Below are 23,339 nucleotides of genomic sequence, written 5' to 3' on the forward strand. Positions count from 1 at the left end.
CACATAAGGTACCAGAGCACTGGCCAGTGCTAAGCCCTAAAGAGGGGAGAGAGACACGCAAAAAGCAAGTTAATGAAACACATATCATTTGACGGCATACAGAGAAGGGCATCAAAGCCTACGGACACCGCTGGGCAAGTACTTCACAGGTTCCAGGACAGGCTCTGGAGCAGTCAGAGCACCTGTATGTTGGTCACAAGCTAATGGGAAAGAGCCATCTCCTTCTCAGGCCAGCCTGCCAGCCACTTCCCCTGTGCCCATCAGCATTAAGACAACATGGCCATAAGCCAGCAGCGATGGGGGAGTGCTCTCCAGTAGGCAGCTGCAAAGTTGTCGCTGCTGCGGGCGAGATTGTATTTGGAGGGAAACTCTGTGTGCCAGTGGGGAGCAGGCATTTCAACTCCTGCTTTTGTTTATTTGTGGCTTGTATTTTTTGATGTCATTCAAACTTGAATTATCTCCCAATAAACTGTTGCCTGCAATTACTGCTTCCAGAATGGCTACATTTTATGCTTTCCTGACACACTGTTAGAGAGAAATATATTATTATTATTTTCAAATCAGTGCTTAAATGAATAATTTGTAAACATCAGTGAGCTTTAGTTGAAATCTAGCAACAGGTCTAAAAATAACTGTTGTGCCAATGGGTAAATTCTGGTAAATCACTGAATCAAAAGGCTTGTGACAGAGGCAGCTGGAAGACAGAAATAAAGTTGTTTCTTCCCCTTTGTTTTCATCATGGAAAAAAAAATTTTGCCTAACAAAGAAAAAAAAGTCTGAAACGTCCTATATCAACCTTTCATTTTCCTCAATAATAAATTAATTCCAACAGTCAGACTAACACATCACAGGAATAAGTCATATGTATCCATTCTGGTTCAGCATTACTTTTTTTGTTTTTTTTAAATCAGTTTCCAGAGAGTCTGAAGTGTAGGGGAAGAAAAGCCTTGAAGTTCCCCAAGGAAATTTGCACAACAGATGGTGTGTAAGATAGTGTAGTTTCACAGGTTTGATTAGAAGAGATAGTGATATCTAGTGGGTTGAGTGTGGGATTGAGCCAAGTTTTCAAATCTTAATCCCTGTTCTACTGCTTGCTTGCTGCGTAGCCTGTGGCAAGTCACAGGGAATTCTCATTCCGCGTTATTGCAAAACACAAACACAAAATATTTCCACAGGACTGCTTAGAAGGATTAGTTGAAGATTTCACTTGCTTAGGAGATCTTAAATGCTATGCAAGTGCTAAGAATTGCTTTACCATACGCTGTAAGTGAGATGCTATTATAGCGAATCAAAGCCTGCATAGTCATACAACCCAAAATGGTACTTCTGAGAAAGTGTGTTGTTTGTAACATCTTCACTCTAAGCAGATCATCCAGAAAAATACCTGGTAATTGATTTCAGTAAAACTATACATACTGAGACAAATTCAGTGTGAAATTTTTCGTGTGGTACTGCTATAAAATGTGCTACTTTAAGGATTAAGTTGATGAGCAGAATTCTGGACAATTACTGTAAATAGCAACTGCTCTAGATAGCACTATAAAACTAAAAGGTACATACACACACACGCTTTGTCCCCCAGTGAAACCTTCACAGAAAGGATTTTGCTCCACAAACATCTCATAAAATGCCTTAAGGTCCCTAATGGGGGCCTTAAATGCTTACTGCTTGAAGTCAGCATTCACTTTTGCAATATCTTCTCTCATGCTCTTCCTCTCTCAAGTTTAGGACTGTAATGCAGATTTAATTATTTTAAGTCAGAAGCTAAATAGCTTAAAGAAAAAAACAGAAAGTGGTAATTGAGAATAATTTTAAGGAGGGCTATTCCTAACTAGCTTTTATATGAATGATCCAGCACATTTCTATTCCACCACCACCTTGTGAAAACATCTTAATTCAGCTCAACTGAGGATTCCTTCAACATCATGCCAAGAGATGAAGCGTTTCCATTAACTTGCAAAGCTTCTGGAGAAGGCCATGGTTAGCGGGCAGAATCAAGCCTATGAAAAGGCCTGAGGAATTTCCTAGGCAGGTTCTGAGCTACACGAGAAACAAGCAGGTCACGTATCAGCTGAAGACAGAAACAGAAATGGCAGAGACGGTGAACTATTTGATTCCCAAAGACCATTTCATATGCTTGAACTAGAAATTTCTGTTGCCCAGTGCTGGTGGTAGAGCAGCAGAAAGCATGTATATCACCACCACAGGCTTGGCTTCTCACTTACCTGACCTCTCAGCATGTCCTTGATGGTTTTATATCTCTCCAAAGCCCATGACACGTTCCTTATGTTCAGTTTGCAGAACTAGTTTGAACGACCCACAAGAAAAGCGTGGGTGAACAAACAGGACTGGAAGCCCAGCAATAGCCCAGGATATCTTGGCCACCTAGGATAATCGCCCTCCTTTCTACAATCAGTTAGTAGGTGGAAACAAGTCCATTACTAAAACCTATCAGGGCTGCAAATATAATACTGTATTGGCTAGCAATGACAGCCCTATTGCTGGACTAACCACATGTCAGCTTAGTAATAAGCATGACACACTGAGGAAAACATTGTCAAAGTAACTTGTATAGACTCTGGCAGTCAACACTACAAGATGGGTTAGAAGAAAAGGCAGGAGGAGAAAAAAAAGTTCCTCCAATGCACCACAGCAGTGAAGCCAGTGAGTAGTCCTAGGGGTCTTCCACAACACACGTGTCTAATAACATCTGGCTCTAGTGCTAGGAAGGATACAGGTACATGAAGTACAACCATTATAAGGCAACACAAGTCCATGATTCAGATTCACGTCAAAAGTCTCTATTCATTTCCTCTTTAATGAAAAAAAGAAAGAGTAAAGTGTTTGAAGCAAAAACATTCAGTGTACTCTTACAGAAAAAAAACACAGATGGAAAAATATTTATCCGCTCCAGGGCAGCAATCTTCATTCACACATCCAGAAGCGCATCAAGTTCAAAGAAGGGGAGTTCCAGGTTCAGAGCAGAAGAGAATACTTCACATCTCAAGAGCACATAAACATTAAACCAGCCAGTTCCCCAGAGTTGAGTGGCTGAGGTTGTGGTTCTCAATCAACACGAGCATTAATGCAGCACTGTGGACAGAATCACCAAGCAGCAAGATTATGAGTGTTACAAGCAAAAGTCAGAGTTGTCAGAAACATGAGTGAGACACTAAAACCTTCCCACATTCCCACAGGCTTGAAAACATGTTTGTATCTGTTCAACCCTGACATCACTGCAAGTCATTACTTGGAATCAAAAGAGATGGCAGGAGGGGAGATGTACTGTAGACACCTACTACCAGCCACGTCATCGTGTAGCACTTTGTGCTCAGGGCTTCTTGCTGCCTCCCCTAAGTGGAACATGGTAGGCTGGATTTCTTAAGTTTTTTGCCATCTGTTTGTGTGGGTTTTTTTATTGTTCCTCAAAGTAAAAAGTTTTTAAATAACCACTCCTATTGCTGTAATTGTCAGCCGTATGGAAAAAGACTGCCTCCTCTCAAACTGAGTTTAGTTGTGGCTTTGACCTTATTTCTCTTATGTACAATTGCATGTAAACTATGCTATTATTTCAGAGTGCCTTATCATTCCTTCTAGGCTATATCTGTATCCACAAAGATGAGCTGCATTTTATTTTGGAGCAAAAGGTCAACCTGCATCAGAAAGATTTGGAATTACAGGAGAACTGAGATTGAATGGGATCTGGTTTGTTTAGAAAGCAAATATGTAGCTATATAAGACACTGCCTTTTCATTTCATTTCTGTAAAGCAGTAGCATGAAACGTAAGTTTGTTTTTCTCTAATGAAATCATTTCTCTGACACATTTTCTCATGCTTAGAATAATACTATTTCTTTTCCCTTTAATCTTTCAGATTCTTCCAGGAAAATCAAGGACATCTCGCATCAATCAGTGCGGTTAAGATTTGTTTCACATCAGCCTGCTGTTTAGTTAGCGTCTGCATCACCTTCATTCAAAAGCAGCAATGTTGTGTTTACTAGCTATCCTAGGAAGAAAACTATGCAAATAATTGCAGATACTTGAATGAATCTTCTCTAACAGAAGGCGATTCCTTCACCCGCGAGTTCCAAGATCCCGCTCACACTTTCAGTTATTCTCCACCTCACTTTAAGCAAGGCTGTTCCACTGGCTTCACAGACAGAAACCGTAAGATCAGATGAAGGAGATGTAAGTTTTCTGCTTTAAGCTCTATTAAGAAAAATGTCTAAGTGCTATGGATAACTCTGGCCACCCTTTTTCACTGTCCCACAGAGCAACAGAAGCAGAGCCTTTCACGAGTGCACTCTTAAGACAGTGAACCGGTCGCAAGGGATTTAGTTGACTATATCCCTACAGTCACATTCTCAGTTTTTGTCACTCAGGACAGTTAAATCATGTTAGATAAGTCTGGGGAATTGTAAATTGTCACTGTGAATCCCTCCCCCAATTATCACAGTACAAGATATATGTTAATTCTATGAGGTGAAGGGTATTTTCCAACATCTCAGTTTATTTCCTTAGTTCTAAGGATTTAAAAGTACTTTTATTTAAAATTATTCCTAAATTTTTTGGAGTGAATTTTAAGTTGCAGATTTTTAACTATTTTTCATATACAGGATGAACATCAAATGACTAAATTTTGATGGTAGGATAGCATTTCATCTTTGCTACTAACATTAGTAAAATTCATATAACCAGAAATCCTCAGGTATGTGATTACCTTTTAGACTATCTTTTTTTTTAAAAAAAATAGATATCCATTCATATATGCTTAGAATATACTCTGGTGATGAACGCATTTCTGCCAAGAAGTTTCCTGCAAGAACATTAGTGAGAAACAGCAAGTAATACTTGAAAAAGACATCTCGGTGCCCTTCATTCTCAGAGCTGCTCCCAAATCACCCGCGACAAACTTTAGGCATTACTTTAGTATGTCTGCTTTAATGCGAGTAGAACTGCAGCACTACCACACAAATGCCCCAAAAAGATAAGTTAAGCAACTTCCATGAACAGTCACTGGACCAAATTTTTCTCAGGACTCAGGAATTACCAAGAATCATTAAAATCTATTTTAAGAAAGACTTTAAGAAAGTACTTTGAGATATATTACTGCAGACTTGCCATTCTCCACAAACATTACCTTAAAGTAATGAAACGGTAAAACACCCTCTCCCCTGTTTACCCATCTTATTTCCATGTCTGGCTCAATGCCCTCCTTGGAAGTCTTGGAGAATAAAAAAAAAAATCTATTCCTCAGTAATATTAACAGTTCTTTCCCTTTCATTTCTAAGGACATATTGCTTTCCATTTATGACACTTCCTAGTATAGTTTATGAGAGCAACTAGCAAGAACTAAGTGTTGCTTTTCTAACCAAAATACTGTCATCAAGGACATTTCCAGACCATCTGATGGGACGAAAGAGCAAGCAGTTCTATGGCATTAGAAACAGAGGAGTCGGTTCTTTTCCAGTAGAAGTTCTTCAGTAGTGCTTTAGACAAACATGAAACTTTTGTATAAACGCTAATGCAGGTGATCTTAAAGTCAAAGAGATCCATGACAGCCCTTATAAACTTATGCTGTCTGAATCAGTGATTAAGCTTTCCAGCCTTTTCCCTCATTCAGCTTGAAAACTGGATGTCATGTTAGACTCCCTGAACCTCTGTAACTACAGGGAAGTCAGCAGCACTTGGCTTGGGTTCCAATTACAAGGAATTACTTTTGAGGCAATTCACTGCATTTCTTATGCTGCAAAGACCAAGAGAAGTTTGCAAAGCGTAAGGTTAGCCTGCTACCAAACACAGCCTCTGCCTCCCCTTGCTGCTGCAACCACTCTCTTACCTGCCACCTCCATGACCACTGTAAGAAACATGCTTTGGCAAGTAACTCGACGCGAGCAGAGAGTCTCAGCATACTAGCTCTTGAGCTACTGCTTTTGAGCTCATTTGCTGCTCTACTGCTACACATATATCTTTTCATACCCTTTGAAGGCTCTTTTTAACCTAGATTCTAAAACATCAGAATTTGGTATAATAACCTCAGCTAGAAGAACATGACATTGCACCTCGGTTTTGAACCCCGTGTGAACAGACTTGATACTAGCAGAATTTAATCAGCTTCACAGTCAAGCACAGGTTTCAGAAATCAAACTGATTGAGCCTCTAAGGGACTGACTTGAAAGCAAAGCATGCAGACCTTTTTATTTCAGTAGGGCCACAGCACCATGGGCAGTAATTGCACCAACACAATATCAAAGGTTTCCAGACTCTTTTACAAACTGAATTAATGGTCACCGAAAAGGTGTCAGGTTAAATTTAGCTTTCAAGCTTCTCTGTAATATATCTTTCAAAAAGGTAGTTGGATATACCACACAAAGACATTTCTAATTATTCTATGCCTACGCAGAAAGAGTAAGGTGGGGGGAAAAAAAAAGAGAAGTAGGTACAGGCCATCTTAATATTTCCTACCCCTAAGTTTTCCCCTCCTTCTAATTTAATGAATAAAGCTTTCAGAGCTATTCCAGCTTTAAAGCTGCGCTCTGTTTATGGAAAGACCATGCAGGGTTTTTCCATCGGCCCCCCCACCTGCTAGTGGCTGCTGGCATTCTGCCTAGAGGAGCTTGCAGATACCTTGCTGGGGCCAGGGCCTTTTCCTGCTCTTCTGGAGATAAGGCAGGAGATTAATTCCAGTAGGAAACAAGCGAGGAAAGGTCACAGCTATAGGAAATCATCATCACCAGTGCTGCCACAGTGATATAAATACACAGTTTCACTTCCCTCCCCGGTACTGGCAGGATCTAGATCTTAAAATATTTTGAGTTTCTTCCTGCCTTTTAGTCAAAGCTACGCTTGATGTAAATCCTCAGCTGCAGAGCCTGCTCAGAGAAGCGAGAACGCCGCTTAGGTGAAGTCTCAAAGATGACCAAGACCTCCACTTGGAGCACACACCTCTTCCATATAGGCTGTGTGCTCATTAATGTAAAGATACCTTGTTAGAGCACATCAAATTTCAAAATTCCACTTCAAAATAAAATCTGCATTCCAGAAGAGCACTGAATGGATCTCAGTCAAAGGAGGAAACAAAAAAAAACCAAAACAGCTGTTACAAAAAAGACTGTTATGGTCTCACAGAGAGGACTGAGCTCTCAAAGGAACAGGCTATGAACCTGCATTCCTCCGGTGATCCCTACCATCCAGTCAGGCTAGAGACACAAATCCCACTGAAGGCTAGGCAGTACTAGTTATTTAACCTTTCCTACAGTTTGAAAATCCTACCAGTTGCCTACATGCTCAGTCCCCAAATCTCTTTGGAAGTTTGACCTAGTGAGGCTACGTCAGAAAATAAAAATCAGCACAGATCTGGCTCAAAGTACTAGGCATTAACACTTGTGTGCAGAGGAAAGTTACATTTTTTAGCATTTCTTAAACTCTTTTCTTGAACTTTTACCCTCTTGTTGGGCATTTTCAAATTGAGACAGGCTCTTGTAGGCACTCCTCTAATTTCCTTGTCATCGAGCTGAAACTTTGATTGAGGATGACAACTCTTCCAAGGATGATTTAAAACTGACACTTCCGGCTGGCGATTGCCAATCACCACTTCACATGCATTAGTCATATGTTCTGCAGAGCAGCGGTGTTTTGACTTCACCTCATTTCACTTCTGACAATCTTTACAAAGAAATTACTTTCAGTTGCTAGAATGTGTGATGGGTTTGAACTTAGGTCAGGGAGATTGAATTAACGCAGAGGGCATCCTTGTGCTGAAATCATACTAGCTTTTCCAAATAAAATGACTTACATTATTCAATCCTTTGGCACATATGGGTAAGACATGTCCTTTTGTGATGAGGATTTTCTTTTTCATGAGAACAGGTTATGATCTCCCATCAAAAGTATCTGGAGGTCCCAGGCATCACAACCTAGGGCAATGCATTTCAACCTATGAAGAAATGCCTTAATGCCTTTCCCAACTATGCTAATTTGGCAGCTCAAATTCAGCTGCTATTTTTCCAGCTCAGCCATTCACTTCACAGACCTTGTCTTTGGTGCTGCATCTGTGGCAGGTGAGGCGCTCAGGCGTGGGGTAACCTGCGTGCCACGAGGTGGCGAGCCCCAAGGCTCAGGAGCTGCAGAGATGCTCTCGGGAGGTCCGCATTCAGCGCGCTGCTCTGCTGCGCTCAGGGCAGGGGAGACACAAGACCGTGCCATTAGAGGCAGAATAACGCTGTCTCCTTGGTAAGGGATGCAACTGCCAGAAAAAGAAACATCCAAACAAACTGCAAGCTCTCAGATGGGTGAGGCACAATCTTAGGTCACTCAGTCACAGCTGTCCATGCTGGTGAAGGCAACGGTGACTGAACATACAGCTGGATACACAGTGCTCATCATTGGCACAGCTCTGGGATTTGCATGCTGGAGACCTCATCCAAGAGGGGACGAGACTTGGCAATACCCAATTCCACATCTCCTCACTGTGCTAAGCTGAGGAGCGCATTTAAGAGGTCAAACTTCTCCCATGCAACGCTGCGTCCGAGACCGCTCGCTCTGCTGCCTCACGCAGAGGGCTGCCCTGAGCCCACACCAGCACTAGCAGGGTTGCAGGCTTTCTCCTCCCCAGGTGCTGCGTCCCTGCCCAAGCACAGCACCAGGGAAGGCTCCCACCAGCACCTGCCTGACACTCAGGAGACACAGATGGCACAGGACGTCCACACGGGCACACCCAGACCCCAGTGAGCCCAGCCAGTCCCTACCCCAACAGAGACACTGCAGAAACACCTAATCCTGACAGTATTTTAATTTTTAAACACGCTATTTTTCCTGTTACCTCTTTCTACCTTGTAAAGGCAAACCACAGATGTTTAACACAGATGCCAAGCATGAAGCCAAACTTGCAGAAATAACTGAAGACAAATGCACAGAAAGCCTGCACCCACAAGTACCACCCTCACTTACAGGGTGCTGTAGGAAGAAAACAAGAAACCAGCTTCAATATTTTTGATTTGTTATCAGCTACTGCAAGGTAGAAGGGGGCTTACAAAACAGAACAAAACACACACAAGCAAACCATTATTCGACTGCTTTTTTTTTTTTTTTAAAGTAACTACGTGGACTGTTTAAAACTGTAACACAAGTCCCAACAACAGTGAAACAGAACAAATAATGTCACAGTGTTAAGTGGAGCAAAGGAAGCAACTTTAAGAGGCAAAAACATGTCTTATTGGAATAAGTTGTTCAGTATTAGACAAAAACTCATTTTTAGCACTGTTGCACAGAAAGTAAGTGCAGACTTCAGCTTCCTACCCCCCCTACAAAATAGGGCCTCTGAGCACAAATATTTTGCCTTCAATTCCCAGCCTGCAAAGAGCGCCCCCGTCAATGTGACTATGAACCAACCTGCACGCGCTGCATCACTCGCATTTGTTCTCGTCACGCATTCAAAGTTCAGCAAACATTTCCCTGTTTCACTCCTGTTATCTCAAAGTCACAGGAATGAAATCTGGATTCTTCTCCAGCTCCTCCATCAGCAGCATTTGCACAACTCCTCGCATCAGCCTGACGAGGAGAAACTTCAATATTACCAACAGTGTGCAAACACCACAGGCCCCAGCGTTGGGCTTCCCTCCTCCATTCCCTGCCCAATGCTCTTTTTTGGCTACATAAGGAAATTGGGGACAAATAAACACAAGATAACTATACAAGGCTAGAATAGAAGTATGAATTAAGATACAGTTTCCACCTCATGGATATTGGAAATGTAAGCATTCAAAAATTGTAAAGAGTCCATATAATCTAGTTAAGTATTAAAGGGGATTGTTCCACTTTAATTTGCAAAATCCAGTAACTCACATGTTCTCTTTGGTTTACTTTCTTGCAAATACCAGAATACTGTCTTACATCAAACCATACAAGCACACCATCCTTAAAACATATAGTTTCACCCTAGTGTAAAAATAAATTTGACAAAGAAATTCATTAAGAATACATTTCACTAGAGGATTTTAATCACTTTGCCTCATTTCCCCCCCCCCCCCCACAGCTAGCACAACTTTCCCTTTCTGAAAGAACTCTAATTCTGTTTAATTAAAAACTTGGGGTTTTTTGGTTTACTTAACTAAAGCAGTTTCAAATATCTCAGATGCGGGCACAATTAATAAAACTCCAATATAGCTTTTTAACGGAAGTCAAATTAGATCGGTCTCATCGGAGGTGGGACTTGCCAGCCTCCCAAGCAGGGTGTCCACTGGCTGCGTTGTCAATTTACACGAGCAACTTTGCTTCCTCCACGCACGAGACAAGGTCTCGCTCGACCCCCTGGGGAAGCGTACGCGTTCTGCCCGTCCCGAAACAGATTTGTGCTCCAGCTTCCTGACTTCTAGTTTTGCCAGGTCGGTGACTCCTCTATCAACAGCTGAAACATCGATGAGCGCTCTACCTGCCACCTACCTGAAAACGTTAACGCACATTTCCATGCTGCTTATAACAGCAGACCTACATATACAGACTAAATTAACACAGCCTGTAATAAGCTTCACTAATCCACGAGCTCAGAGAAGATCGACATTTTTAACTGTCAAGAGAAGTCAATGCACCGAGAAGGATTTATCTGCAGAAGCCCAAACGTTTTCAGTGGCTCAGGATCATAACAGAAGACTACAAAAAGGAAACGGAGACTCGGGAGGCTTGACTCAGCCGCCAACCTCTGCAAGGAGCAGGGATTTCGCTCCGGGCGCTGCGAGCCAGGCCCCGCGCCGGTGCACACCGGCCACGCTGTCCCCTGCCACCACCCCTCTCAGCACCAGCTTTCTTGCTTCGCGCTAGTTTAAGCCACACATCTACATTTAGGCATACAAACAGCCTGCCATCTTCCACTAGAGGAAGGTATACGTGGAAGTGCTGTGCTTGCTTGCAACCACCGTCCCTCTGGGGCCGAGGGTGTCCCATGGCACAGCCACGCAACATCCCACCGAGCCCAACACGGGCCTGCAGGGCGCCCCAGGGCCCTCACAGGCCACAAACATCAGGAAAACCAGCGTGGAGCTTCCCCCCCCCCCCCCCCCCCCAAGATTTTCAGTGCAGGGATTGCCTTTGAACTGTGCGTGCATAATACCCCGACCCAGGCCTCCACGCAATGCCACAACATAAATAATTAAGAAATCCAAGCTGAACTCATTAGACCACATCCTGGGACAGGCCTAACGAAGCAGTACTCCCAGCAGTTACCGCCCACCCGACACGATCCAAGGCAGCCTCCAACTTCTGACCGTTCTTTCACATCTGGGGGTTTTCCAGCCTCCCCGAACCCGGCTACTAACGCTTACACCACCCTTACCCCTGAAAGGGGCTCTCGCCAGACACTCGCACTCACTTAGAGAAGTTTGATTTCCCAGGTAACCCCACATGCATCAAAAGAAGCTTTTGCTATTGTTTCCTGAAGTACTCAGTTGAGCTCCTTGGTGCTACCATGCTACATATAACCTTAGATTAATGTCTTTTCTACTTTTTCACTGATGAAGGAGTTGTCAAATAAACGTGCCCTTTAGCTAGCTGTCAGGGAAAAATAAAGCCTCCTGTGGCATTCAGAAAAAATAGCACAGAGCAGAAAGCAGGATTTTGTATCCCAAAGTGGATAAATCTGTATTAGCTGAAAGCTGACTTCCATTTGAAACAAAAAAGCAGTTCCCTACTGAAAAACCTGAAGCCCTCTGCAAACACATTGTTATTCACAGAGCATCCCGCTAGCCAGCAGTACAAACCTTAACTTTTCTGCTCCCTCCAGGCTTCTTACCATTCCCGTCCCTCCATAAAGAGGCAGCACAGCCTCCAACAAAGAGCAGGAGATGCTTTTGGCCAAGTAACCCCACTTGAGCTATCATTAGATACAACAAGCTCCGCACTCCCTCCACCACAGAGGGCAAGGCAGAAACAGTAAGGTGGGAAGAAGCAGCTCTTCAGCAGCTGTACCAGCTTGGTTCCTCAGCAGGTACCACAAGCCCCAGGTGGGCACAGTGAGCCCATACATACACACAATGTGCCTCAGGTGCACACAACAAGCCCCAGGTGGGCACAATGAGCCCACATACACACACAATGAGCCTCAGGTGCACATGAGCCCCAGGTGGGCACAACGAGCCCAAGCACATGCAGCAAGGAGCCCGCAGAGGGGGGACACTCAGGGCAGGGTTACTTCAGGTGACCTGCTTACAGCTACATTTATGTTTCCCAGCATGCAGAGAAGCAGCTCCTCAGGGTATCTTGCCTTCTGCTGCTCTAGGAACCTTAGGAGGAGCCACAGTGCGGAGATTACAGAGGAGCTGCCTGAGGAAGAATGACAAATCTGGGAGAAGGGAGTTAAGAGCACAGGGCAGCAACTCCCTGGGCTGCCAGGCTCTCCGTGCCTGTGGCCAAGGCTCCCAGCATTGCAGAGCCACTAGCTCCCACAGGAGCTCTGAGCCTCTGGAGCAACTCCCCCGTTCTGCGTCACCCTGCTTTTCTAAAACCTTCTCCCTCATCTTCCTCTGAAGATGAGAATAGCAGGGTATTTGGGGATGTTACTCCTGCCAACTTTGCCTTGCTCTGAAATGCTGGAGATCCCAAACTCCATTGAAGCAGAACTGCTCGTGGGGGCAAAGCGCAGCTGCTTGAGGGAGAGGAGATTGAGTTACAGGCCACCATCAGAAAGTACAGTCAGGTAGACATCTTATACTAGTTCACAAAATAAATAATACTAGCTGAGTATTTTTTACAACTGTTGTCAATTTGAAACAATCCTGCTTTTATCCAGTTTGCCCCAGCTAGCTCTAGTTATACAGCAACACAGGTAACTTCAAAAGAGGGTGCTACATTTCCCTCATACTGCATAGTCCCCAGCGACTACAAAAATTAGCAGATGTTTTCACAGTGCTAGCTATTTCTTTATCTATAGCAATACTTCATTGCTGGAGGACATTCAGAACCAATCTGTGCTTTTACCAGCTGTCTGCAAAGTAGTAGCTACTCCTTGATCCACTTGACTTCTTTAATGCCGCGGGATACATTCAGCAAACATTTGAAAGAGGCATTTGTACTGGTTCTGCAGTTTTATGCTGATCATCATCCTGCTTGTTGTCATAAATAACGGGGTAGTCTATAAGAGACATGATTCTGGGTAACTGGAAAAGATTCAGCCTGGAATAGGTTTTCAGATTTAAACTGCGATATTGGCTAGACTACGTGTACTCGCAAACCTATTTCTTTAGGCAAAGATTAGAGAGGCAAGGATAATCACAAAGTCAATTTTAGGTGTGAATATGCACGGAAAAAGTACATTAAATTGTATCCTTGTCTGTGGCTCATGCATTTCACCAGTGCCCTAGAATAAGCTCAGTGGGACTGAAATCGGGATGAATTATTTCAGAACTTGAAGGAAAAATCTAACTGTTGGCAGGTTTCAGTGAGGTTCCTCTCTTCCGCACTTGCATCGCCCAGGAACTGATGGGAGAGAGATGGACGGAGAGGACTGTACCTTTAACTTAGTATCTCGCGCCCTGAGCAAAAGTATATTCTAAACAGATTGCCCAGATGTGTCATTGAAGGCTACTCCCCTGAGCCCTGCTCATTTCAAATGCAAACAAATCTTGAGACCCTCAGTTAAAAACACTGCTATGACTAAAACAACATGAGGGAAAAAATGCAAATGGATGGAAATCTCCCAGGTTAAATAAACAATTGTCTGAGGCAGAGAACAGTCACGGCGTTTTTCACTAATTTTCAAACAGATGCAGCTTTTGAATAACACTGTGAAAATTCAGCACCTTCAGTCCTTTTTAGACTCAAAAATTGAAGGCAGCACCCGCCAAGGACAGCTGTGAAGATGTGCCAGAGCCAGGGACTAGCCTTGAGGCCAGGCCGCGTGCCCCAGCCCCAGCCTCAGCCCCAGCCCCTGGGCGCTGCACGGAGAAGCAGGGCCCGGGCACCAAAGCCCACGGAGTTCACAGGTTTTAAAGCATTTATGGATTCATCAAAAGCTTCATTTCACTGAGTGCTCATGGAGATACTTTTCAGTCGTTTCTCACCTCCCTTCGAGAACGGACAGGGTAAAACATCACCATACAACCCAGAGGAAAGACCCAAAATAGCTGCCTGTGTGTGCAACTCATCCATCAGCTTTTATTTTTATTTTCTAGACTGCCGAGGAAGCTGCGGACGGAGGCACGTGCGCTCAGGGGCCGCCTTTCGTGCCGCTGGGGGCTCGCATTGATGGGACAGCCCTCAAAACGACAGATGGGTGCCTCTAGCTATTTGATACATTCACTGAATGAATAATAAATAAAATGGCAACGTAGTGGCGTTTTAAGGGACTGGGAGTCTACCACCTCCCAGAGAAACAGGCTACCCAACTTCAGACATCTCCCAGCAGAGAGTTTTAAAAGTCTGAAGTCCTTTTTGACTGTGAAGCCTGGGCAGAAACTCACGAAGCAGATATTCACCTTCTGCTACTGAAAAATAGTTAGTCTTTTTTTTTTCCGCCTCAGGAAAATCCTCATCAGAGCTTTCATGGGCTTTATAAATCTGTAAGGAAATGGTACAGCTCCGGCAGTAATTAACTCAGAATACATTTAAACGCCTTAGACTTGCGTGATACAGGAAAGCTGCAACTGCAAACCACAGCAGCTCCCCAAAAGCCCGTCCCACGGCAACTAGTGGAAGAATTTAAATTAGATCCTTAATACATACATGTATTATCAGAGCTGCTTTTCTTCTACATGGTGTAGGAAGATGGAGCAACGACCATAAATATAGGCATTAAATAGACTCCTTTCTATTTCTAGAGGGATAAAATCATATCAGCAAGTTGACTCTATTTAATATACTGCCCATAATAGACCCTGGTAAATCCTAGCCAAATATGAGCATCTTGTTCTTCCTGACTTGCCATCCTCATAATATCAGAGTAAATATCCCTACAAAGAAGCTGCAGCTGCTGCTCCTGAGGTTGTTCATAAACCACTCGGAGCAGCCTCCAACTCTACACGCACATTTGCCACGTGGTTCTGCTACAGATCTACTCCACTCCCCCATCTGAGACGCTTGCTGTGATGACACGTGCCACTGACTGATAGCAAAGTCACGGCACCTCGCAAAACGCAGACGTGACTTGCCAATTTCATTCAAACAAACAAACAAACCTTCCTGGTGGTTGATTTCTATTAAAGATATTTAAATGAAATGTTATAAACGAGATCTTATTTAATCTACATTACTGTCACCACTAAATTGCCGCTAGTTACACTTGACGTAATAGCTGTGATGCGCCATGATGTTTGCTATTACAGTTAAATGCAGGTATTTTTATAAGGATTGAGTGGTGCCTTGCAAAGCAGGCTAATTTAGAAAGCGAACACCATTTTTTGCCTTTGGAGAAGAAACTGGATTCAATCTGCTCTTCGATCTTGCTCTCTGTTCCTTGACAGAAAGTCCTGGAACTCCTCCAGCCGCTACTCCTCCGACGCGGACTGCTTCCCCTTTCGTGCACTGTGCACACGGGAGAAGAGATCCCCTGAGCTGCTCTGCCCGCGCTGGCCCTGGCGCGAGGCGGCAGGGAGGCCCAGCAGTGACAGCCGCCCTCGCGGCCAGGCGGTCTCTGCGCCCTGGGGAGGGGGCTAGGTTCGTGGAGAAATCGTGGGACGGGAATTTCTGGAAATTCAGGGCCCCTTTAAATGGTGATTTACAGAAGCTGAGGCTGATCTTGTTCTCAGGAAAGTCAATGATGCAATTGCTTTTGCTTTCCAAGGGACAAGCTGGTACAGCAGCCCAGTCCGGCTGGTGCACTGTCACACTGAATATACCGCGTGTATGTGACGTGGGAAAGTGTGTCATCTTTCCTTTGCCAAAGCTGCTCCCAACAGACAGGCTTCCACTATCGCCAAACAAAATGACCTGGATACAGCATCTCTTAAAGGCTTTGAGATCTCCTTCTGTTCTGCCAGAAATAACTCGCTTGCTCATCTGAAAAGCAAAAGGTCACTGAGGCTGTAGAGCATTGCGCATCTGACATGTTTCATCCCCGAGACAGAGCAAAATCGTGTCCCTCCAGCTGGTCAGCCCTGGACAGCCAGCCAGAAGCACACGGCCAAAGTACATTTATGGGGGGCTATTACTCACTGTGCACAACAGCAGACCTCATCCTCGCCTGCCTGCACCAATCTTCCTACCACAGTCTTGCAGATGTGCAGTCCTTAACGCATCAGGAAACGCTCCTGAGGCTGCAGCACAACCTAGTCCTAAGGAAAATTTCATCCTAGAAGCCAGTAGAGCTGTACAGCGTAAAGCTGGGGATTACAAACCTTATTTGCAAGAGCCATTCTCTTAGAGACTTCACATACAACTCTATGAGATTCAGTTTTTCTACAGAGAGTGGGTCTGGTCCATGAGGCCTTTTTCTTTAGGAGATAATGCAGACATATCACTTCCCTATGACATAAATGTGTCTGCAGATTCATTTGCTCCTTCTTGAGGAAATCAATTTCTCTGTTACAGGGACTTCCAAAAGGCCAGGCTAGCAGGAGCTTTGAACTGGGCAGACAGCTAGTTGGAAATGACCTACCGTCGTTGGGAAAACCTACCGCACGTGACAAGAACCCTCTCTTTTCCTCCTTCACCTTCCAAAAACTCAGTAATCCTAACAGCTTGGCTCAGCTCCTCCCAAAGCCCTTCCATCAGTCCCCTTTCTCTAAAACAAAGAAAACTGCCAGTTCTGGCAATATTTAGCAAAATCTTTCCTAAACGTTATTGCCTCCCGAATGAGATGAAACTATACAGCTGTTTAGGTAACAGAGAGTCCTGGCAGGGAGTTAATGCCTTATTGGGCCTCTGCCATGGATTATCGTGGTCCCAAATGGGATCAAGAATTTCTTCTTCAGCTTCCAGCACCATTACTTGAACAGAGGCCATCAAACACAAAAAAGAAAATCAACACCTTCACGAGAAATTCTTAGGAAAGACCTAGCACTGAAAGAGGCCTCCATGTGCCTTCCTGGCTTCTCCGTACACAGCCTTGGGAAATTTTCCCCCCATGTTTCACGCTTAGATCTAGCCAATTCATTTATTCGATAAAAAATAAAATAATTCTTTTCCTGACAAATTAGGTTTTTTTAAATCAAGAGTAGCTGATCAAAGTAGAAGGAAGAAAGGTGCAGAAATCCCAGGGCACGCACAACTTATCCCAGGCACAGCAACCAGTCAGCCAGGCGAAAAGGCCCCCGCAGAGCGGGGGCCCTCGAAGCAGGCAGCGTCCGGCAGCCTGACCGCAGCGCGCAGCGGCACGAGCCCCGCGGCCGCCCCAGCACCGCTCCCCAGCGCCAGCCGAGCCCTGTCTGCTCATGGGGCCGATATCCCCACAGCAGCCACACTCGCAAAGCCCCATCGGGCTCTGCCAACCCCTTTAAATTCAAATTCACAAGCAATATGCATAATCGTGCTTGCATATAGATGTGTATTATACATGTTTTGCACGCTAATTCAATAATGATGTTACAAGTTTTCTATGGTTTGCCTCCTTTAATACTAAATCTACCCCTAAGGAATTACAGCCCCTCTAACTGAAGATGTGCAGCAGTATCTGAGGAAGCACTGCAAAAAATTGTATTGACAGCCTTTTTAAAGGTCACTGTATACGACACCAAAACCTCTTCTTTAGGAGAGTGTTTGCGGTTTGTTTTGCTGCTGAATTAATAATCATCTCCTATCCTGCTTCAGGGATACAAAGCCACAAACACCACACTGGCTTTTCACTTTCTGGGAAGTAGAACACAAATCATTATCGGCCCAATATGCTACCTATAGCATATGGGACTTACTTATATAAGCACTGTCTCCAGCTTCGACGGCAGCACATCCCTACCTGGGAATAGGGATTGGTGACAAGCAGTCTCTGCAGAGGCCCTTAAATCCCAGCCACTTTGCACCATGGTCTAACACACGTCCCAAGGCTGGTTCACCTTCAGGGCACAGCACAAAGCTCATCCATCTGCTCAGACTTCTGCTGAGGGAACATCAGGGGGACATATATATCTCTTTACGGCTGAGTGTGGGTTTGGCTGTACGTGAGTTACTCTTAAATGAGCTAAGTGCAATATTTTTTATATTTTACAGAGTTGCTTTCAAAATTAAAAAAATCACCTTTGATATGAACATAAGTATAGCAAATTTAAGCCTACAGACAATGGACTTGCTTTTCTAATCATCTTTCCCAAGACCCTTAGTAATCTGGGCTCAGCATACTGTAGGTAGAGCACTGAACTGAAGTATACAAATCAAACGTTGGGCATATTTAAAATACAGTTATGAAGACGGTAAATATTTCAGTGATGAAGATATGTTTTGAAGTGATAACGATCTTCATAGGAGATGGTACATTCAGGATGGAGAAACGTGAAGCAGAAGCTAACGGCAATTTACAGAGCAAAGAGACCAGCTTCAAGTTGAACCTACAAGAAGAGCAGATAGGCATCCCATCTCTGTCTACCACTTAAACTTCTCACGCCCATTGATTTCAGTGATGCACATATTTCTACGGACCTAAACGCCTAGGAAGTTTTGTGAAACAGCTACTACTCCCTTTCACTCAAGCTACACAGTTGAAGATTTTTAGTGCAACATTCAGATGGCGCAAGTAGATTTTTTTTTTTTTTGCGTGAGATCACAGAAATAATCCAAGGCATAAGTAAAATAGTTTTAATTTAAATATTCAAAAAACTTTCTATAGCATAATTTAAATGTTTAAGCACTCTACAATGTCATTTTTTAATTCAGGAGGAAGTAGAACCATCTGGCATTTCAGGAGACCCCAGGACTTCGCTGGCTTGTACAGAATGGCTACTGCTCTGGGAGAATTTTTCACAGAAGAGCAATGTTTGTGTCACAACCTCCAGATATTTAGCCTTTACCTCTTGGAAAGTACAATGTCATTTTTCCTTACTGCACTATCTGTGCCATGAAGTTTTATTATTATACAAAAAAGTTCCTCAGTAATGTTGCTGTAAGTCACCAAACACACTTCACAAACACCATAGCTTACTCCAGCAGTCATGCAAGGAGCCAGGATTAGTGGTGTTTTCCCACCATTTCCCCACTATTTCACCCATTGCCCAACCAGGCCGTTGGCCACAGAACAAACAAGCAGCCAGAGCTTCTACCCCACGCCACTCAATCCTTCAGAAAAGCACAGTAACAAAGTAAAAGGGCATTCAGGATTGCTGGGTTTGCTTCTTAACTACAGTCCGAGCTTTGCAGGTCATAGTGGCTGAAACACTGAAAATACTGCATTTCATTTTGCTGCCTTTAAAATTAGAGTGGCATCTCTCTATGCTAGTCTTGTTATGATATGCTCATTAGCCTTCTGACATGCTTTGATTGGAACTGATCGGGATTTCAAAGTGTCACGCTACTGAAATCCAACACTGAAGATATCCAAATTCCTAGTCACAAAGAAGAGCTGAAAATTTGAAATTTCTTGTGGAACAAAAATGTTGTGATAACACAAAATACTTAATAAGTTTTATTTAAACAAGTATAATAAGGTAATATGAAAAATTGTTTCATGATTTTCACATCAGAATTGTTTACTGAAACTGGCACAGATTCAGGAAATGTATGATTAAGCTGAGAAACAGTTGGACAGACAAATTTTCAACCACTTTTGTGTGGCAGCATTCAGGTGCTGCTTTAACTGAAGCTGTACTTAAAGAAATGTAGTTTGATGGTTTATTTTGAAGCCGTTCAATAGCAGAGCTAAAAATAAATCAGCTTCAGATCAAAACCAACCCAAAATTAAATACTGAAAACCTTCTATCAGTAAATCGGTAACATTTAGCAGAATTTAAGCTTTTGATTGAGGGAAAAATGATTATTTTTTCAGAATAAATATTTTCTGCAGAAACAGCATTTTCTATGAGCAGAATTTTGCAGTGGAGGGTCCCAGCCAGCCTCCTTCCAGCCACCCCTGCTGAGGCTACTCTCAGGGGTAACTGCAATAAGTTTTAAAACTGTGACTCCTAGGGACTAGTAAAGGTACTGCGTCTTCTTGCTCTTATTTCAAAATCAAAATAAAGAATAAGAAAAGGTGGTTTTAAATTCATAGCCATTTGAAAGGTCACAGAAAGTATTATACTACTACAAGACTAGCTAATTACATTATTTATGGCAAGCATTTGTTCTGGGAACAGAGATTAGACATATCTACGCTTGGATGTGTCCGTGAGAAATCTAGGAATTGAACAAAGCTCTCCTAAAGTCAAAGCCAACATTTTTTGCCATAAAACTCCTCCGTACCTGCTGTCCTGGCAGAAAATCTTCCCGCCACTACGTGCGACCCTGGGGGCTGCTGCCGGGTGGCGCCAGCAGCTCGGAGCATCGCGCCTATGGCCGAACAACTGGTGGACGCCGCGATCTCCGCTGAGTCCCTGCCCAGCGACAAATTCAGGCTCTGGGCGTGCAGAGGAGCTGCCACAAAGAAGTACATGGGTTCCACTGGAGCTAATCTGGGGGGACTGAACCTCCCCAAGGGACAAAGTCAGAAACAACAGAGAGTAACGTATCAGCTCAGTTTAGGGTCAGTAAGGAATCTGCATCTCTCGAGTCCTGGCAAACCTCATGTCTCCGACTGTTGCAGGAGTGGATTGCACACTTCCATCAGAGCCAGCTGGTAGCAAAAGTCATCTTAATTTCAGGTTTCTACTGTTTGCAACTGAATGCTTCTAAGCTGTTGATATTCATGAAATGAGGGAGTGTCCAATTACAGGAGCAATGTAACAGAAGATTCTGATTACCTATGGTTTGGTCACCAAAGCATTCAGGACCCTTGGAAGGAGATGTAGAAAATTAAATATCAATAAAAATGTCATGGCTTATGTCAGAAGAGAGTCTTCTGCTAGATTTCCTCTCTTTACAGGTTTTAACTTTAAAGCATTTTAAAGGCCAGTCTTGTCAGAAGAGGTTGATTTTAAAGGTTGATGGGGGAGAGGCTGATTTTGCAACAGAGAGAAAATACAGCTATAATTAGGAATTACGTTAAGCCCATTCTTGCTCACCCTGACTGCATTATCCTAAAGAAAAATCATTAGTGACTGCTGGAAGACTGGCTTCCCCAAAGGGATCTAATGAAAGATCAACTCTACTTAACAGAAGGACGTAAAACTACATTAAGCAGCACAGAAAATTAAGGACAAACCACAAAAATCTTCCATAGGTCAAGCATAAAAATGTGACAACATGATGTGTCTAAACCTAGCCAGTCCCCGAGCAGTCCCTCGTCCTCCCCTATATTTTAGACTTTCTTTCATAGGCGTTATCAAAAAAGTAGAAAATAAAGCAGAACCACATGCAAATCCAAATCTTCAAGACTTGTCTGCTTCAAAAGAAATGTTATAAAAGAAGAAAAAAACTATGTATTCCTACGCTCATGAGACAGTGAAGAAGGTAAGGCGTTTTTCACTTTTTTATGAGGTAGCAGATCCAGTTAAACAGCAGAGAAGTCTGTTCTTCAATTCAACCTAGTTTGTATGGAAACTAGCAACTGCCCAGTTGTCTTCACAAGGATTTTTACCAATGCAGCTATCACAAATATTTCTGTAGTCAAGGCTGGGCCTCACCAGCACGTAGCAGAAGGCACTGCAAGCTTCCAGTAAGACCCTAAGCCACTGATTTTATCATTCTCTGTCAAAATGATTTAGCTCTCTGGTTTAAATTTCTCACCATCTGATTTTTTCATTTCTAAGAGAAAAAAGGCTGCAATCGCTCAGATCTACAACGCTGTTATAACCAGTGGGAGCAGGCACCTTTGCGGCACGGTATGTGTTTCTCAGCAAGCGCAGGTCCAGCGTGGGTACAGGACTGGGAAAGAGCAAAAACACAAAACATGCACCAAAAGGACTGCTGGGGAAGCAGAGCTGGGGAGGCAGATACAGCAGAGCACAGGGTGATGACGAAACCGAGACAACCAGGAGAACAACTGCTGTACTGCAACAAGTTCACATCTTTGGAATTTGTATCTCCAAAATGGAGATCTACAACCCTCTTACTACAACATAAGGATAAATATTTTCCTTCCTGAAAGCAAGCAGATATAAACCGCAGGGAAAAAAATATTTCTTCCAGATTGCACATTTCTGATTGGCTTTTGCTGTTAAACTTCTGTATCAGTGACTCAGTATTTCCCACCATGACCCAGTGCCTGCCCAAGTGCCAAATATGAGCGACTGGATATGCTCAGCAACCCAGGGAGCAAAGATGCTGTTGTGCCTCTACCCTCGGAGCTCCCTCCTCGACTTGCAATGCCTCCAGGGCAGAGGGATCAATCGCCAGCGATTGCTTTTCAGATCTCCATCTACAGGAGGAAAAATCCTACAACAGATGCCTCTTCCCTTTACATACTGCAAGGCTATGTCAATCTTTAACCATTCTGTACCTCTCCCCAGTTAAACCAAGTTTAGTAACACCCCTGGCAAACCTTAGTCACCTTAAACTCATACGTAAGGTGGGGAAAAGCAACAGTTGCAACCTGCACTCATTCTGCAATAAGCTGTGCCACGTCCTACTCCCTTTGTCCCCCTCTGGTGATAAAAAGGGACGGGAGACAGGCCCAGTGTCCAGCGAGGAAGCTTTTTTGCTTGAGAGAGAGGTGGACTCTGGCTGTCCTCCAGGAGAGGGAGGTCAGCGGGACCCCAGTGACACCAGCTGGGCTTGGGAACAGAGCCAGGCAAAGTGAACCAAGCATGCTCGCCTCTACGCTGCTCTTCAGCTCGAGCAAGCGTGAAGCAGACAGTCTGCCAAATGGGCCTACTTCATTTGTAGGTCTGCCTGTAACACGCTTTCACCACGTTCATGAGATCAGTGTCACCTACCGCCCTCTTCCTACCACACACCTTTGCTTCAGTGTTTCCACTCTGAGTCAAAACAGTTCAGGTCTGAGGGCGTTGCTTAGCAATACCGGAGGGGAATAAGCCACGCTTAAAATCTTCCTCCTCTGCTAGAAGTCCTGTGGCGGCCATTACTAGAGAAAAATTGGTTTTTCCATTATCTTCGGATTGTTTCCATAGCAGTTTCTCTCCTGTTTCCATGGCATTTGCTTTAGCTTCCCCCCTTCGCCCCAATAGTCTCACGTTAACCTTTTCTTAGACACAGCATCTGCTCTCACCCCTCTCCTGCATTTAATTCATTTCTCAGCTGCAGGTTTTTTCATGGGACTTTTCCACCTCATTCTCAGAGGAACTAAACTCATTACAGATTTGAGGGAAAAAAAAGGAAATGTTGCAGGACAATACCTGTGGGAGAAATAACCTCTCAGTAAGCAAAATACTTCCTTCATCT

The 23,339-nt window shown here is 43.8% G+C and overlaps 1 long non-coding RNA gene across 1 annotated transcript in view; it reads right to left on the minus strand.

The window, feature by feature from the left end:
• Nucleotides 1–1,959: 1,959 nt before the first annotated feature.
• The window catches only part of LOC104142174 (uncharacterized), a 94,256-nt gene continuing 72,876 nt past the window's right edge, over nt 1,960–23,339 (minus strand). Inside the window, exon 10 of the long non-coding RNA XR_011143384.1 lies at nt 1,960–3,093. This is a non-coding gene — a long non-coding RNA (uncharacterized lncRNA). The remainder of the gene's footprint in view (nt 3,094–23,339) is intronic.

Source organism: Struthio camelus, chromosome 11, assembly GCF_040807025.1.
Source record: "Struthio camelus isolate bStrCam1 chromosome 11, bStrCam1.hap1, whole genome shotgun sequence".
Classification (NCBI taxonomy): domain Eukaryota; kingdom Metazoa; phylum Chordata; class Aves; order Struthioniformes; family Struthionidae; genus Struthio; species Struthio camelus.